Source organism: Mesocricetus auratus, unplaced genomic scaffold (assembly GCF_017639785.1).
Source record: "Mesocricetus auratus isolate SY011 unplaced genomic scaffold, BCM_Maur_2.0 Super-Scaffold_100676, whole genome shotgun sequence".
NCBI lineage: Eukaryota > Metazoa > Chordata > Mammalia > Rodentia > Cricetidae > Mesocricetus > Mesocricetus auratus.
Window position 1 is genome coordinate 96100546 of NW_024429266.1, and position 15323 is coordinate 96115868.

General features: G+C 43.2%; 1 protein-coding gene and 1 pseudogene across 1 annotated transcript in view; one reads left to right on the forward strand and one right to left on the reverse strand.

The window, feature by feature from the left end:
- The window catches only part of Cd320 (CD320 molecule), a 71813-nt gene that overhangs the window by 35834 nt on the left and 20656 nt on the right, over positions 1 to 15323 (reverse strand). The gene's annotated exons all lie outside the window — the stretch shown is intronic.
- Positions 12852 to 13279, forward strand: LOC101839151 (annotated as a pseudogene).

The window sequence follows — 15323 nt, forward strand, 5'->3', positions numbered from 1 at the left end:
CAGGTCCCTCTCCCTTTCCCTCCCCTACTCCGGTGCCCTCCCTCCAACCCCCCCCCATTATCCCCTCATTCCCCCAGGGAGTGTGAGGCCCTCCATGGGGGTGTCCATAGTCTGTCATTTCATCCAGGGCAGGGCCTAGACCCTCCCCCAAGAGTTCAGGATGAGAGTGCACTTCACATTGTTGGATGGGTGTCCAAAGTCCATTTGTATACTCGGGATAAATACTGATCTACTGCCCAAGGCTCAATAGATTACCTAGGCCTCCTCACCAACACCCCCATTCAGGGGGTCTTGATCAGTCCCATGCTGGATTCTCAGGCACCAGCCTGGGATTCAAGAGTTAACCTATGTCAGGTCAGCTGTTTCTGGGGGTTAAACCAGCCCAGTCTTAATCCCTTTGGTCATCAGTCCTCCCTCTCTGTTACTGGCTTTCTTGAGTTCAGCTCAGTGCTTAGTCTTGGGAGTGTGCCTCTTCTTCCATCAGCCACTGAATGAAGTTTCTGTTTCCCAGACTCTCTGGCCATGGGATTGTAAGCTGGCACTAAAATCCATATATGAGAGAGTACATGCCATGTTTCTCTTTTTGGGACTGCTTTGCCTCACTCAGGATGGTTTCTTCTAGTGTCATCCATTTACCTGTAAATCTCAGGATTCCATTATTTTTTTCTGCTGAATAGTACTCCATTGCGTAAATACACCACATTTTCTCTATCCACTCTTCGGTTGAGGGGCATCTAGGTTGCTTCCAAGTTCTGGCTATTACAAATAATGCTGCTATGAACATAGTGGAACAGACATGCTTGTTGTATGAATATTTGGATATATGCCTAAGAGTCGAGTTGCTTGGTCTTTTTTGCTTGTTTGTTTGTTTTTAATTTTTATTTTAATTTTAAATAGCTCGTTTTACATGTTGATCCCAGTTCCCTCTCCCTACCCTCCTCCCTCATCTCCCAGCCTCCCACCCTATTGCCAAATCCTTCCACATAGGGAATATCTAGAGTCTGTCATTTCACTCAGGGTAGGGTCCAGGCACTCTCCTAAGAGTCCAGGCTGAGAGAGCATCCTTCTTTGTGCTATGGGCACACGATGTATGTTTGTATTCCAGGGATAAACACTGATGCACTGCTCAGGGCCCAATAAGTTGCCCAGGCCTCCTCACTGACACACTCAGGGGGTCCGGATCAGTCCCATGCTGGCCTCCCCACTGTCGGTCTGGGGTCCAAGAGCTCTCCCCTGTTCAGAGCTGTCTCTGCTGGTTTTGCCAGCCCATTCTTTGCCAATTTGCTCATCGCTCCTCTCTCTCTGTCACTGGGTTCCTTGGGTTCAGTTCAGTGCTTAACTGTGGGTGTTTGCCTATGCTTCCATCGGTCACTGGATGAAGGCTACCGGATGGTTATAGACATCAAGTTCATTACCAGGAATGGGCATTCGAGGTGGTCTCTCCACTATGGCTTAGCTTGCCAATTGGTGTCATCCCTTTAGATCACTAGAGGTCACACTAGTGAGATGGTATCTCAGAGTTGTTTTGATTTGCATTTCCCGGATGGCTAAGGATGTTGAGCACTTTCTCAAGTGCCTTTCAGCCATTTTAGACTCCTCTATTGAAAATTCTCCATTTAGTTCTGCTGCCCACTTTTTAATTGGATCCTTTGGTGTTTTGGAGACTTGCTTCTTGAGTTCTTTGTGAATTTTGGAGGTCAACCCTCTGTCAGATGTGGGATTAGTGAATATTTTTTCCCATTCTGTGGGCTGCCTTTTTGTCTTGCTGACTGTGTCCTTTGCCTTACAGAAGCTTCTCAGTTTCAGGAGGTCCCATTTATTAATTGTTGATCTCACTGTCTGTGCTACTGGTGTTATGTTCAGGAAGCTGTCTCCTGTACCAATTCATTCAACGGTACCACCCACTTTCTCTGCTAAGAGGTTCAGTGTGGCTGGATTTATGTTGAGGTCTTTGATCCATTTGGAATTAAGTTTTGTGCATGGCGACAAACATGGATCGATCTGCATTCTTCTACATGCCAGCCTCCAGTTATGCCAGCACCATTTGTTGAAGATGCTTTCTTTATTCCATTGTATATTTTTAGCTTCTTTGTCAAAGATCAGATGTCCATACGTGTGTGGGTTAATATCAGGGTTTTCAATTCGATTCCATTGATCTACCTGTCTATTTTTGTGCCAATACCAAGCTGTTTTCAGGACTATAGCTCCATAATAGAGCTTGAAATAAGGGATGGTGATGCCTCTGGACGTTGCCTTGTTGAACAGGGTTGTTTTGGCTATCCTGGGTCTTTTGTTTTTCCTTACAAAATTGATTATTGTTCTTTTAAGGTCTGTGAAGAATTGTGCTGGGATTTTAATGGGGATTGCATTGAATCTGTAGATTGCTTTTAGCAGGATTGCCGTTTTTACTACATTGATCCTACCTATCCAAGAGCATGGGAGATCTTTCCATTTTCTGAGGGCTTCATTAATTTCTTTCTTTAAAGATTCAAAGTTCTTGAGATAAAGGTCTTTCACTTGTTTGGTTAGCGTTACCCCAAGGTATTTTATGTTGTTTGTGGCAATTATAAAGGGTGATGTTTTTCTGATTTCTTTTTCAGCCCTTTTATCATCTGCAAGTAATGATACTTTGACTTCTTTATTTCCAATTTGTAGTCCCGTTGATTTCTGTCAGTTGTCTTATTGCTCTAGTTAAAATTTCAAGTACTAAACTGAATGGATATGGAGAGTGCACAACTTTGTTTTGTGCCTGTTTCTAGTGGAATTACCTTGAGTTTCTCTTCACTAAATTTGATTTTGGGCATAGGCTTGTTGTACATTGCCTTTATTATGTTTTCATATGTCCCTTGTATCCATAGTATCTCCATTACTTTAATCATATAAGGTGTTGGATCTACTCTAAGGCTTTTTCAGTATCTAGTGAGGTGATTCTGTGTTGTTTTTCTTTCATATTGTTTATATGGGGGATTACATTGACTGATTTCCATATGTTGAACCATTCCTGTCTCTTTGGGATGGTCATGGTGGATGATCTTTTTGATGTGTCCTTGGATTCAGCTTGTGAATGTTTTATTGGTATTTTGCATCTGTGTTCACAAGAGAAATTGGTTTGTAATTTTTTTCTTTGTTTAGTCTTTATGTGCTTTGGGTATCAGGGTGACTGGACTCATAAAATGAATTGGGCAGTGTTCCTTCTCTTTCTATTTTGAGTAATAATTTGAGGAATATAGGTATTAACTCCTCTGAAAATCTGGTACAACAAGCCTATGCCCAAAATCTGGCCTAAAATTAAATCAAGGACAAGCAATTTAAATAGACCTATAACCCCTATGGAAATAGAAGCAGTCATCAAAAGTCTCCCAACCAAAAAAAGCCCAGGTCCAGATGGCCTCAGTGCCATGATTCTCTGGATTTCCTCAGTGTCCGTTGTTATGTCCCCCTTTTCATTTCTGATTTTGTTAATTAGCATGCTCTCTGTCTTTTGGTTAGTTTGGACAGAGATTTGTCTATCTTGTTGTTGATTTTCTCAAAGAACCAACTCTTCGTTGCATTGATTCTTTGTATTGTTTTCCTAGTTTCTACTTGATTGATTTCAGCCCTCAATTTGATTATTTCCTAGCATCTACTCCTCTTAGGGGAATTTGCTTCTTTGTGTTCTAGAGCTTTCAGTTCTGCTGTTAATTCTGTAGTATAACTCTTCTCCAGTTTCTTCATGTGGGCACTTAGTACTATGAACTTTCCCCGTAGCACTGCTTTCAAAGTGTCCCATAAGTTTGTGTATGTTGTGTCTTCATTCTCATTAAACTCGAGGAAGTCTTTCTTTTTTATTTCCTCCTTTACCCAGGGATGGTGCAATTGTGCACTGTTCAATTTCCATGAGTTTGTAGGGTTTCTGCGATTTATGTTATTGTTGAATTCTAATTTTACTGCATGGTGGTCTGATAAGATACAGGGGGTTATTCCATTTTTTTTGTATCTGTGGAGATTTGCTATGTTTCCTCTTATGTGGTCAATTTCAGAGAAGGTTCCATGTGGTGCCGAGAAGAAAGTATATCCCTTTGTGTTTGGGTGGAATGTTCTATAGATGTCTGTTAAACCCAGTTGGGTCATAACTTCTATTAGTTCTTTTGTTTCTTTGTTAAGTTTCTGTCTGGAGGTCCTGTCTAGTGGTGAGAGCGGAGTGTTGAAGTTTCCTCCTACTAGTGTGTGAGATTTTATGTGCGATTTGAGCTTTAGTAATGTTTCTTTCAAGAATGTAGGTGCCTTTGTATTTGGGACATAGATGTTTAAAATTGAGACTTCATCTTGATGTATTTTTCCTTTGATGAATATGAAGTGTCCTTCTTCATCTCTTTTGATTGATTTTAATTTGAAGTCTAGTTTGTTAGATATTAGGATTGCTACACCCGCTTGTTTCTAGGGTCCGTTTGATTGGAAAATCTTTTCCCAACCCTTTACTCTGAGGTAACGTCTGTCTTTGATGTTGAGATGTGTTTCTTGTATGCAGCAGAAGGATAGGTTCTCTCTTTGTATCCATTCTGCTAGCCTGTGTCTTTTTATTGGCAAATTGAGACCGTTGACATTGAGGGATATTAATGACCATAGATTGATGATTCTTGTTTGTGCTTGATTTATTGGTAGTGGAGTTATTTTGTGTAAGTTCTCCTCCCTTTTTCTTTTGGCGTATAGTAAAGTGGGATTATCTATTGCCTGTGTCTTTGTGAGTGTAGTTATCTTCATTGGGTCTAGGTTTTCCTTCTAGCACTTTCTTAACCCCTGAGCCATCTCTCCAGCCCTCCATCTAGCACTTTCTGTAGAGCTGGATTCATGGATACGTACTGTTTAAATATGGCTTTGTCATGGAATATTTTGTTTTCTCCATCTATGGTAATTGAGAGCTTTGCTGGATATAGTAGTGTTCCCTTAGCGTTTGTAGGACATCTGTCCAGGATCTTCTGTCTTTCATAGTTTCCAATGAGAAGTCAGGTGTTTTTTGGATAGGTGTGCCTTTATATGCTACTTGGCCTTTTTCTTTAGCTGCTCTTAATATTTTCTCTTTATTCTGTAGGTTTGATGTTTTGATTATTATATGGCAAGGTGACTTCTTTTTCTGGTCCAGCCTATTTGGTGTTCTGTAAGATTCTTGTATTTTCATAGGCATATCCTTCTTTAGGTTAGGGAAGTTTTCTTCTATGATTTTGTTGAATGTTTTCTGTACCTTTGAGCTGTATTTTTTCGCCTTCTTCTATACCTATTATTCTCAGGTTTGGCTTCTTCACGGTGTCCCATATTTCCTGGATATTTTGTGTTAGGGATTTGTTGGTTTTGAGATTTTCTTTGGTTGACGACTGTATATTTTCTAATGAGTCTTGAACACCTGAGTTTCTCTTCCTATCTCTTGTATTCTATTGTTGATACTTGCATCTGTAGTTCCTGATCATTTACCCAGCTTTTCTATTTCCAGCATCCCCTCGTTCTGTGTTTTCTTTATTGTATCTATTTCAGCTTTCAATCCTTCAACTGTTTGTTTCCTTCATTTGTTTGGTTGTTTTCTCTTGGTACTCTTTAGATTCTTTGAGAGATTTATGTCTTGAATTTTTCCCCATTTCATGGATTTTTGTTTGTTTGTTCTTCTATTTCTTTAAGGGATTTCCTCGTTTCCTCTTTGAGGGTCTCTATCATCATCATAAAATACTTTTTAAGGTCTGTCTCCTCTGCTTCATCTATGCAGTGCTTTTCAGGTCTTGTGGGCGTTGGTTCTCTAGATTCTGGTGGAGTCATGTTGGTGTTTCTATTGCTGAGTGTGCTCTTATTCTGTCTTCTTTCCATGTCTTCTTCCAGTGGGTGCAGGTGGGGTCTTTCCGTCTCCACTGGTCTCCTTCCTTCCTGAAGCTGAAGCTGGGGATGCTGACACTGAAGCTGAAGCTGAAGCTGGGGTCACTGGAGGTTGGGGCCTGAAAGGGCTGATGTCTTGCCTGAAGCTGGGATTTCCTGAGGTTGGGGTCTGGGAGGGCTGAAGCTGGGATCACCGGAGGTTGGGGCCTGGAAGGGCTCATGTCTTTCCTGTGTGGGCGGGTCTTCTTGATGCCAGGAGCAGCCCCAGGAAGATCGAGGGGATGAGTGTCCCCCCAGAGACCCAAGCTCACCTGAAGCTCAGATCGCCGGAAGTTGGGGCCTGGAAGGGCTCAAGTCTTTCCTCGTGCCTAGCCTTATTGCATCTTGTTATACCATGTTCAGTTGATACCCCTGGAAGGCCTTCTCTTTTCTGAAGGGAAACAGAAAGCAGTGTATCTAGAGGAGAGGGGAGGGCGCAGGGAGAGTGGAGGGAGGGGAGCCTTTGGTCAGGATGTATTATATTACAGAAGAATAAAAAAAAAGAAAAATACAAAATGAAAAAAGGTGGGAGCTGCAGGTAACCATGGATTTCACCTGATCTAGCTGCCCTGAGACCGGTGTCATCCATTTTTCAGGTTAGAGACCACAGCTCCTGGAGTACTACTATGTGTCTTTCAGTTCCAGAGAACCCAAGGTACTGCCTCGGGTAGTGAAGCATTCAGGTCAGTTGTTTTTCTGTGTGTTCCTTACAAGTCAGATAAGCATATAGAAGCTTGGCTGGACAACTGGTCTTAGACATTGACCTTGCATATAATGTGTAGCTTGCAAATGTCATTGTATTCTGACAACTACAATAGTGTTGATTCTGGAAACTTCCAATGTATTCTGTTTCTGGTAAAGGTATAAGAAGTCTGGTTGCTTGTAATAAACTTGCTGCAGAATCATTCTTGCTGTGATCCCTCCAACAAGACCTGTAGGAGTCATTTATCATCAGCCGTATCAGGTAACCTTGGCTCAGTAAGTACTAGTGCTTACAAGGATCAAGTGAGGAAAGAGAGGGGAGGGGAGAGAAGGGACAGAATATGAGGAGAAATGGTTAAAATTAAGGGTCATTTGAGGTGTAGTATGGAAACCTAATACAGCAGAAACTTCCTAAAATATATACACATGTGAAGACACTCAGAATGAAATCACCAAATAAAAGGAGACAATGCCCCCAAATAGCCATTTGTTGTCACCAAATGAAGACTCCAGTACAAGGATTGGGCTACATCTCATTAAGTTTTCAGCCAACAGGGTCCCATAGGAATCCCCCCCAAACAACCCAGACTGTTGTCAAGACAATAAGACCATCTCCACAAGATAATTGCGAGGCCTTATTGCTGAAAAAAACACCTACACAACTCATTGAACTTGGAGAAACAGAACCGGTGCTTATACCTATGAATGCTGGCATCAGCATCTTTGTTACCAAAAGAGAAGCATAAACACGAAGCCAGCCACAAACCCTGTGATCTACAGTGCTGTCCTGCCTGCAAGACATGTTGGTGCAATAGTGACACAAACCTGTAGAGTGACCAGCCAATGTCTGTTTTGACGTAGGCCCACTCCACAAGTTGTAACACTCTGCTTGGGTGACCAAGAACCTGGAACTAGTTAGCCCAGACTAGTAAAACCAAGTACTACTAGTCCAAAAGAAAAGGTATTAATAAAACGATCCCTAATGGCATTCTGCTATACTTATAGATCAGTGTTTTGTTTGGCCATCTTCAGAGAAACTTCCTCCAGCAGCAAATGAAACAAAAAAAAAAAGAGAGAGAGAGACCCACAGTGAGACATCACGCAAAGAGTGGGAGGCCTTAGAACACTGTCCTAATTGGAATGTCTCTATTACATCCCTCCACTTAGGGCTCAGGGAACCCCATAGAAGAGGAAGCAACAAGGGTGTAAGAGCCAGGGGGGATGGAGGATACCAAGGAAACAAGGCATCTCAATCAATGTAAGCAAAGCTCATGTGAACTCACAAGGACTGGAGCAGCATGCACAGGGCCTGCACACGTCAGTACCTTGTCCTATACATCTACATACACATCTACACCTACATGTACATCTACACCTACAGCTACACCTACAGCTACACATACATACACATTTCCGGTTTAGTGTTTTTATGGGATTCCTAGGTGTGCAAACTTGTGGGTCTTTGATTCTTGTGCCTTCTCTAGGGCTCTTTTCTTTCTGTTTTGTCCAATTCTGATGTGTTAGCTTTTGTTTTATCTTACAATATTTTATTTATTATCATCCCTTAGAAGCCTGTTTGTTTTCTAATGAGAAACAGGAAGGGAGTGGATTGAAGGGGAGGAGAGGTTGGGAGGAACTAGGAGGTGTAAAGGGGAACTGTAATCAGGATATTTTAGGTGAGGAAAAAATTTTATTTTCAATAAAAAGAAAAAATCCAGCTGGAACTGAGCTGGAAGTTTCCTCCGTGTTGGATGTCCTTCATAGATCTGACAGTGTTACAAAAGCTACTGAGGGAGAAAGTCATCCGTATTTTACACAGCTGTGTACTAAGACCAACCTTCCAGGAAAGATGGGCCTACTAGTGCAATAATGGCAAGACAGCTATGGGGTGACGAACTGTTTTCTGAGATCCCCTACTCTCCAGGAGGAACTCTGTAAAAACTAGTCCAAAGCCCATTCACCAGGTGGTGCGAAAGAGCTGAGAGTTGGCTCAGTGGTTCAGATTACACACTGCTCTTTCAGAGAACTCAAAGTCAGCTGGAGGTTATGGTACACACCTTAATCCCAGCACTCAGAAGGGAGAGGCAGCCCAGGGTTACATAGTGAGACCATGTCAGAAGAAGAAAGAAGAGGAAAAGGAGGAGGAAGAAAAGAAGGAAGAAAGGAGAGAGAGAGGAAGGAAGGAAGGAAGGAAGGAAGGAAGGAAGGAAGGAAGGAAAGAAAGAAAGAAAGAACGAACGAACGAAAGAAAGAAAGAAAGAAAGAAAGAAAGAAAGAAAGAAAGAAAGAAAGAAGAAAACAACAATAACTACCCAAGCTCAGTTCCCAGCAACATCAGGCAGCTCACAGCTGCCTATAATTCCAACTCCAGGACCTGAATACACCTGCACTCACAAGCACAAACCCGTATAACAAATACATACACATACATACACATAATTAACACAAAACAGTCGAGCATGGTGGTGAATGTCTTTAATCCAAACACTTGGAAGGCAGAGGTAGGAAGATCTCTTTTAGTTCAAGGCCAGTGTAATTTACATAGTGAGTTCAGGACAACCAAGGACTACACAGTGATACAGTAACATCCTTTCTGCAAACAAAACAAAAAAAATTTTTGGAACCCCATGACTTGAAAGGTCATATTATCGTGGTGAGTTGTAGTAGAATATTATTTTGAGGTGTGTTACTTTCGTTTATGCTGTGGAACATTTACTGACGTAAAGATGTATTGCTTTGGTTTATGCTGTATCTGTTTAACTCTGTGAAACTGTGATTCTTTGCCTGCCTAAAACACCTGCTTAGTCTAATAAAGAACTGAACAGCCAATAGCAAGACAGGAGAAAGAATAGGTGGGGCTGGCAGGCAGAGAGAATATATATAAGGAGAAATCTGGAAGAAAAAAAAGAAGTAACCAGAGAAGGAAGAGGCCTCCAGAGGCCAGCCACCCAGCTACACAGCGAGACACAGAGTAAGAATGAAAGAAAAAGGCTCAAGACAGATGGGATAATTAAAGAAAAGCTGGCAAGAAACAAGCCAAGCTAGGGCCAGGCATTTATAAATAAGAATAAGCCTCTGTGTGTGATTTATTTGGGAGCTAGATGGTGGGTCCCCCAAAAGAGTAAAAACGACCAACAACAGTGGGTTTTTGTTTTGTTTTGTTTTGCTACATGAACACAGTGTCAATGTTTCTAAATATTCCCATTTATTCCCAGATTCGTGCTGCCCTCAACCTTGGTCAGAAAAGCTTCATTTGGATGTGGGAATAGTTAGTGCAGAGACTCATGGCTGTTCAGTATGACGAAAATAAGTGATGGTTGAATGCTCAACCTAAATGAGAAATCTGTGTCAATCTTCCCAAGGCTCTGGAAACATCATGGAAGAGGAGGTGGGAAGAACACAACAGCCAGAAGATGTAGATGGGTGCTATAAAATGCTGTCTTCCGGGGACTACAACGATGGTTCAGTGGTTAAGAGCAATGGCTGCTCTTGCTGAGAACCTGGGTTCAATTCCAAGGACCCACATGGCAGCTCACAACCATCTGTGATTCCAGTTCCAGGGAATTAAATGCCTTATTCTAGCATCTGAGGGCACTTAATGCAAATGGTACATATACATACATGCAAGTAAACAATCATCTATATAAAATAACCCTTTTTCAATGATGTCTTCTGGATATGATATAGCATGGTATCATGAACTCACAGCAGCTGTAGTCACGGGAACAAGACTTGAACGAGATGAAGCCTGTAAATATTCCACTACAGGTAAGGAAGGGGAGTTAGGAGGCCCTCTGCCTAGCAGAGATGACTGCTGAGAGAGGAAAAGTCATTTTCTTAGTGATGTAGCATTTAATCTAAGCACTTGGGAATGAGTGGCAGGTGGATCTCTATGGGTTCAAGGCCAGCCTGGCCTACATAGTGAGTTCTGGAACAGCCAGAGCTATGTAGAGAGACCTTGTCAAAGGAAAAAAAAAACCTTTAAGTAGGTCACACACACACAAAGACAGGCTGGTGAAATAGTTCAGCTGGTAAAGGTGCTCAATGCCATGCCTTGACAATCTGAGTTCAATCCCTGTCATACCAACAAGTTGTCCTCTGATCTTCATACAAGTGCTGTGGCACTCATGTCCACACATATGCACACACTTCACAAAACAAATCAATTAAAATGTACTCTTTTTCAAAAGACAGGTGAAAATAAGAAAGATGGCTTGCTATCAGAAAGAAGGGAAGGGATTCAATGTGTGAGAGGATGAAAAAATGGTATAGGTGAAGATGACCAAAATGTTAAATACATGTACAACACTGTCAAAGAACAATTAGCAAAAACAGTAAATTAATAAAGCAAAGACAGAACCAGTAGGAAAACCACGTGCAATGGCGCATGCCTTTAATCGCAGCACTTGGCAGACAGAGGCCAGCCTGGTCTACAAAGTGAGCTCCAGGATAGCCAGAAAGCTATCTTATGGCCCAGCTATAGGTTCCCCATGAAAGGGCTCCTCACAGAGAAACTTGCACAACTGCGTTGGTTGCTGCTCTACTCACAATGTTCTTTAGCAGACGAACAGATAAGGAGAACATGGTACACAGTGGAATTTTATTCAGCTGTAAGGAAGCATGAAATTGTGACCCAGCAGCCTCGGCCACAGAAGCCAGTTTGAGCATGCTGGCTGACACAGGTAATCTTCAGCCCAACTTAGTGGCTCCTCTCTAATGCCTAAAAATGCTTCAGTGTGAGTGAATTTCTGCTCAAAACGAATCTCCGTAACCACCATCCAGAGGCCTGTCTCCTACTGCCCCTCTGCATCCCTCGCAGCCACAGTTACAGCTGGAACTATATTTACCACTACCCACCCCCTTAACTGTTGCACCAATTACTTTTCTAACTCTGTGATAAAACATCATAGCCAAGTAAACTGAGAAAAGAATCTGGGCTTGTGGTCCCAGAGAGTTAGTTCATGATGGCAGGGAAAAGACATGGCAGCAGGACCAGTTACCAGCTCACATTTCCAACAGCAAGTAGGAGGCATACAGGAACTCAAGTTTTTTGAAGCCTCAAAGCCTGCCCCCAACTTCCCAGGCTCACTTTCCTACAAACACTGGATCTGCTAGACCTAGGGTGTGAAGCAAAGAGATGTCCTATGTGTGTCCCAGCGAGGGACTGTCTGGCAGGCATAATCAGTACACAGAAGGAAGGCCGAAGCCACACTTGCTTTGTAGTGTGGATGTTGCACCCAGCCTTCCTTAGCTGAGAAGGGATGTTTGCACCCAGCCTTCCTTAGCTGAGAAGGAATGTTATTATTTCTGAATAACTTTGGGGGTAGACACCAAATTTCTTTAGTATATATGTACACACAGGAATATATAGATGTATATGCTTTTGGGGGCCTATTTATGTTCCTGTTACATTGGAAGTTATTTCAGGCGCTGGGTATTTGGTCCAATCCGTGACATGTTTTGTTTCCTGTCATAATAGTGCTTTTCCTGAGAGGGACTAAATGATTTACTTTCTGTTTTGATGTAATGTGCTGAGAAAGAAATAGGGGAGACCTCTGAATGTTAACAAGATCCATGGTAAGGGTGTTTGGGTTATGTGTTAAACAGCCATTCGTCTCGGAAGACAAGGGCAGGGCCGTAATAAAATGGGATGGAACCTGAAAAATATAGAAAGAAAAAGCCTGCTCCCAGTGAAACACTTCCTCCAGCAAGGCCACTCCTCCTAATCCTTCCCAAACAGTTCCAACGTGGTACCAAGCATTCAATGTGCCATTCTTATCTAAGCCATCAAAACTATGGAAGCTGCCATGAAGCCCAACTGTGCTCAGCAGCCACTGTCTCCATGACTGGGGTAGTCCTGACAATCCTGGAGTGAACCCTCCACTGCTGAAAAACAAATAGTGGGTGAAGTCTTCAGCAGGTAAGAATGTGAATGCCAAGAACGGGACCATAACTAATGAGCTGGATAGAGGAGCCAAGAGGCAAAGACTACTTCCTGTTCTTCCACAGGACCAAGTTTGGTTTGGTTCCCAGCATCCACATCAGGTGGCTTACAACCTCCTGTAACTCTAGCTAAGAGGACCCAATACCTTCGTCTGGCCTCCAAGGACATGTGCACGGGCACGGCATGCATTCATACATACATGTAAACGAACAAAAAAAAACAAAAACAAAAAACAAAAACGGCATCAGCCCTACTTCCCGTGCTGCACTGCGGCCTTTCTCTTCCTCTTCCGGTCCCAGGCTCTTCGGGAGCCACCAGATACCACTCAAACATGGCCAAGTCCAAGAACCACACCACACACAACAAGTCCAGGAAATGGTACAAAAATGGCATCACGAAACCCCAATCACAACCTGAGGGTCATGCGCTTTGCCAAGAAACACAACAAAGAGGCCTGAAGAAGATGCAGGCAAACAGTGCGAAGGCAATGAGTGTGCACGCAGAGGCCGTCAAGAACCCTGTGAAGCCCAACGTGGTGAAGCCCAAGATGCCAAAGGGCCGAGCCGCAAACTCAGCCGCCTTGCTTTCATCGTTCACCCCAAGCCTGAGAAGCGGATTAGAAGCCACATGGCCAAGGGTCGTAGGCTCTGCCAACCCAAGCCTAAGGTTCAAACCAAGGCAGAGGCCTCGGCTCCATCTAAGGCCCGGGTTTCAGCTCAGGCTCCCAAAGGTGCCCAGGCCCCTGTGAAGGTCCCATAGAAAAGGTTTCTGCCATTGTGCAGATGGACTGGTGTAACACACCTACACACTATCTGCAGGTGACCGTGCCCTGTTGTTTTTACAGATAAACTTGAGGCAAGACCTGTTTAAAAGAAGAAAAAAAACTGAGACTAGGAAACCTGGGTGTGAATCCACCAGACAGAAAAACAACTAACCCTCTCCGTCAGGAGGCCTACCCCAGGATCACTCCGAATACATAAATGCTGCATTGTGATATCATGGAATCTCCGGTGCCACTAGGCGATAGAAAACTCTTTCAGTGCCTCCTGCAGGTCCTTGTGTTTTATGACTGAACCACTAGGTGGCTCTTTGGAGGGCTAATCTTGGATATCAGCTTGACTGCAATCAATCTGGAACTTGACCAAGCTAGTAAACACTCCAGTGAGGAATTTTCTTTCTTTCTTTCTCTCTCTTTCTCTTCTTTTCTCTTTTCTTTCTTTCTTTTTTTTTTTTTTTTTTTTTTGGTTTTTAGAGACAGGGTTTCTCTATTTGTTTTAGAGGTTGGGGATTTTCTTAATTAGATTATTTGAAGCAGAAATACCCACCCTAAATCTGGGTGGCACTTTGATGCCAGCCAAAAGGACTTGGAGGAAGGAAACTGCTTTCTTCCTACTTGCCCTCAATCCTATTGTCAAATCCATTGTTGACGAGGCTTTACTTCACAAACATTAGGACCAACATCTTTTGATTCCAAAAGTAGACTGACATCTTCAGTTTTCCATGAATCCTCCAGGCTCTCAGGGCCTGGTTGAGGGCCTGCTAAGACATCCAGCCTGGAGGACTGAGCAACTTCTGGGTTGTTCGACTACTTAGACCACAATCTAATAAACCCCATAGATGCATTCTTTCTATCTGTTGCTCTAGAGAACACTGGCTGATAATCCTACCACATCTTTATTTTCTTGGGTTTTGTTTGCATGGTTTTGGTTTTTGTTTTGTTTTGTTTGGGGGGGGGTTGGTTGGTTGGTTGGTTGGTTTTGTTTTAGAGTCTCCTGTATCCCACACTGGCCTCAAACTAGCTACATACCCTAGAATGATCCTGGCCTCCTGATCCTCCTGCCTCCATATCCCCAATGCTGGGATCATAAACGTGCGCCAACGTCCATGGTTTCATGCAGTGCTGAGAACTGAACCCGGGGCTTCCTGCATGTTAGGCAAGCACTCTACCAACTGAGCCACATTCTCAGCCCCATTACAGGTATGTGATCCCACATCTATGCAGTCAGCCATTGAAAGCAATGCCCCTACATGGCACATGACTGTGTAATACTTGTGTATAAGTCTGTTCTACAAGAAAAGCCCAAGGCTGAAAAATCTTGTCAGAAACAAGTGGAAAAGAGTTACATCAACAAACACATAAAGCTGGGGGGGGGGCAAATAAGCCAAGTTGGGGGCAACTGAACCCCAAGGCAATTGATACCTTAAAGGAGTCAGGCAAGGAGCAACGAGCGCCATCTAGCTTTGTCTTGCTGCACTCCACTGTGCTCTTAAGGGGCTGAGGGGCGGGGCCAAGCCCTCATTACTCTCTCCTCATAGAACACTGACAGCATCCTCCTTTTTCCTTATTCCCCCTTTGCCCACCCATGCCTGTGGTAGGATAGGCAGCATTGTCGAACAAATATCAGAAAATCACAAATCAAACTCATGCTAAGTTCATGTGATCTGTGTGACCTTTCAGGAAACAGGAATGGATAGGCTAACCTCAGAGAAACCAGTGTCTGGTGCTGCAGCTATATTCCTCCTACCCTTTTTGTTTGTTTGTTTGTTTGGTTGGTTGGTTGGTTGGTTGGTTTTGTTTACTGCCCCAAATACCCATCAAGAGACACGGGCAGACAATGGAGTATCACTCAACGCTTCTTATTTGTTTTTAATGTTTTTAATTTTCATTTATGTGCCTGGGTGTTCTGTTTGCATATGTTGGTGTATCATGTGCATGCCTGGTGCCCAAGGTGCCCAGCTGAGGACTGCATTAACAGAGGGCTGTGAGCCTCCACACTGGGAACTGGAGCCCAGGTCCTCTGGA